Source organism: Varroa destructor, unplaced genomic scaffold (genome assembly GCF_002443255.2).
Source record: "Varroa destructor unplaced genomic scaffold, Vdes_3.0 BEIS01000005.1, whole genome shotgun sequence".
NCBI lineage: Eukaryota > Metazoa > Arthropoda > Arachnida > Mesostigmata > Varroidae > Varroa > Varroa destructor.
Genome location: NW_019211458.1, coordinates 18,932,024 through 18,935,762, shown reverse-complemented (window position 1 = coordinate 18,935,762; position 3,739 = coordinate 18,932,024). Strand labels below are relative to the sequence as shown.

Genomic DNA, 3,739 nt, shown 5'->3' with positions numbered 1-3,739 from the left:
GCACAAGGCACTGCACTCGACGTACTTGCGGCTCGGTAACGATGGTTTACTGACAAGAGGGTCGTGCAGACACATTATTTATATGTTGCGTCCGGTAAACCCTTAGCGTTATTCAATTAACTGTTGGTTAATCGCGAGTCAATCAGAAGGCAAACGCCGCTTTCGGAACTTTTCGCAATGACGGTATCCACAGCTTGAGCCACTGTTATTTATTAGATCTCAGTGGTCGAAAGGATGGAAAGGTGACAACATAAAACAGCGAAGATAATTCTTCTAGTATCATTTGAATCAGTACTATCTATTTCCCAAATAATATCTATATTTCATACGTGCGTATCGTCTGAAACTAACATGACTCACGTCATTGCGTAGGCTTTAATAACATTTCGCGCGCAGGTGTTAGGGTCGGACGCGTTTGAATTACGACACGTTTGGGAGCTAAATCCGCTATAAGTTTATTTCATCTTATTTTGGCTGAGTATGAATGGAAACGTTTGCTGGATGCTGGACGTTGATCGGATGGTGCCCAACTGTGCTGGAGGCTTTTTCGCCAGTTTGGTTCTAAGTGAGATAGGTATTTAGATACCCCGAAATGGCCGAAAGCCAACTTCATTTAGGGTTCAACGTTTAGCCTTGGCGGACTCTGCTGTTACGGAGATCACGTATGTTGATCGTTCGGCTTTGATGTAAATACTGCTTTGCTTGCACCTATGAGCATATTTATGAACCTGGGATCAAAAGCTATTCGATCACTGGGAACTAAGCACGTCATTGCCACACAGACGACCTTTAGCCCTTACGTGTGTGTTCTGATTGAGGTTTAGGGCGCCCGTAGTTACCCGGCCAAGTTGACTCGCACCACCGTTAGTTCTCCTACAATGGCAAGCTCTACTTCAGCATCGCACATGATTAAGTGTCCGGCCAATAAACTGGCACTCACTGCGCAGTAAGTACTATTCTTACTTGTACTAGCACACCCTCTGTGTTTAGAATTTTACGTCCCGTATCGTCGTCAGGCGATACTGAGCCGGCTGCCGCAAGGATACTATGAATAACCGATCGGTAAATAGAGATTTGCCGAATGGTATTTTTAGGTAGTTTGAATAGCGTATCTTCCATATGTTTTACCGCATTTATTGCGGGTAAGCTCAAGTGTACGTTTTGAAAAGAACATCCGGATAATTTCCAATACTGACCAGAAGGATACGTTTACGTTCGGCGAATCATTTTCTAACCATGACTTTTTCTCTCGTTAGGAGAAAGCTTGACCGAAGTGGCCAGATCGCACGCGTTTTTCTCAATCAATAATAGGCGTTGCGATCTTAATAGCCCTGATCCTTTAACGATAGCATAACATCGTAGTGCTGCCAAAATCAACCGCTACACGAAAACGGATTTCACACTTAGTCGGTCCACTGTCCACGACGTCCGCCAACTCAAGTACACCGTCCACATCGAACTTATCCTACGGGAGTGAGGACCATAGATCGACCAGTGTGGTTATGGCCGCTAACGTAAGGAGCAGTTTAATTTAGAAATCAGTCAGTTAGTCAGCAATCAAGTTCAAAGATAGAGAGACGCTCATCTGAAGACAGTAGACTTTCGTACCATGTCCGACGTACTTCAACTGCCATGGAAGAATTCATGGAGTTCAAATTGGCAGTAGTTAAAAATGCATAAGTTAATTCACACGCAGTTGGCGAACAAACGAGATATGATGCTTTCCTGGAAAAGTTATTTATCGTTAATGGTTTCACGTATCACACAAATGGGAATATAAAATTACCAATAAGAGTAGGAAACGCACAATATTTCCGTATTGTGTATATTGCCTTAATTTGGATCGTGAGGCCATGTTAGTAGAAGACGTACTTTTCCCTTTGTTGCCTTAGGCCAGCAATGGTACCATCGGAGAGCCTCCAACGAGGTGGAAGCACCTCCTGTTTGCACGTCACTCGTTTGACTATAAAACACGCCAGCTTAGATACCTTATCTGTTGAAGGGTGCATATTACTCATTCGAAGTATAGATGTTGTGCAGGTTGATTTTTATAAATTATGCTTAATGAATCAGCTTATATTTCTTGTAGTTGATGCACGCCTGTGGATGGCACGGGTATGTCAGAACATCGGAATTGCACGGGAATATATCGGCCCCGTAAGGCGTACGTCCGCAACTGGAAGGAAATTGAATAGTACTCCGTTTTATGGATATGCGTTACGTATATATTCGCGTAAGCAAAAAATATGCATTCAACTAGGGAATATAGTGGATTTTCGGTTTACACACAGGTTCAGTTTTACCTATAAATACATTTTTCTCCTAAGCTTGATACGTATGAATTTACTTCTACTCGTAAGATTATTAATAACAAATTCCAAATTTCGTAACATGGCGCCTACAAGGGATCTTCTAAATCACCTGCTGTGTGCCGCGAACTGTTCAATGGCTACCACATCAATAAAACATCGAAGCACAAACGTCGTTTTTGAGGTTTCCGAAGGTACTGGCCAAAATCCGACGGGGTGTTCGGACTGAGCTTCCAGGAAAGACGTGCCTGAATTCAATTCGACATCACTTTACGTGCTTTCAACTGTCGGTGATGGACAGTCGTACGTAAATGAAGTCTTTACTGCTATATATATATATATATATATAATTGTCAAATGGAGAACGTCTCAGTTTTCTCGTGAATATCGGAACAAGTTTACTCCTTAGACCCACTAACGCCCCCCCAGTTAAAATTAAAAGCAATATTCAAATGGCTGCCGCTCTAATCTGCCAAGGGCGCTATCCTCGTCCGTGCTTGAACCAACATAATGACGGACGTCAGCATTTAAGACAATTTCGCATTTTGAATAGCGAAAGTAGGCTCCTTGCACCTAATCGCTCGTTGCTGTCGACTCAATGTTTTCTACGGAGCCTTACTCGTCGTTTTCTCCGCTACAATGACCACTCCTGTTGTACAAAGTACACTCGATCTAAATATCAGCAGACACAATGACTTCGTAAAGCAGACGAATAAGCGGCTATGAGATCTGTTGGTCTATGGCCTACAGGACCCGTACGGACGAGCCACGCAGTGACTTCTCGGCTAACGGGTAAACGAATACACGACCATAACATGGGACGCGAAAATTGGCGACACAAACTGTCCAATGCCGTTTGCCAACGAGATACTCATCTTGATAACTACATTAAATCGAAACAGTAAATATAAACAGGTTTATTGTTTGTTATTATGTAAATATAAACAGTTATTGTATATAACTGAAGTTTAATCTTGGTATAATCGAATAAAGTTAAATAACGTGACTCTGTCCTAACTGTTCTAAGTAGATAATGAAGCGGTTGTCTTTGAAAAATATTTGCACGATGAAATGAAACCTAGATGAGAGTCAAATTTTAACCTCTCATTTTGTATATCGTTTCTGGAAAAATACGTATTTATTTAAAAATGCACTTCTCCGAAACCCGAAAACCCAGGCTTATAAGCAAGGGTTCTATGAAATCAATTTCGAGTCGTCTACTGTTGGTACTGTTCCCTCTATGGTTATTTGCACGATGCCTGAGCCGGTATGTTCACGAATGCTTTGACTTCGGCCATTTTGTGTAAGAGCTATAACTGCGGAACACGTACGGTACATTTCATCAGCAAAACAACTTTCTTTCAATAAGTACCAGTTCAGACTCAATGATTCGAACTTAAGTCACATGGGAAACCACATACCTCACGCTC

The 3,739-nt window shown here is 42.0% G+C and overlaps 1 long non-coding RNA gene across 1 annotated transcript; it reads right to left on the bottom strand.

Moving 5' to 3' along the window:
- Window positions 1-450: 450 nt before the first annotated feature.
- Window positions 451-2,643, bottom strand: LOC111251109 (uncharacterized). Its single transcript, XR_002673638.2, has 3 exons — window positions 2,422-2,643; window positions 1,873-2,176; window positions 451-1,725 (listed from the first exon to the last, which is right to left on the bottom strand). It is a non-coding gene; the product is annotated as an uncharacterized LOC111251109 (long non-coding RNA).
- Window positions 2,644-3,739: the final 1,096 nt, after the last annotated feature.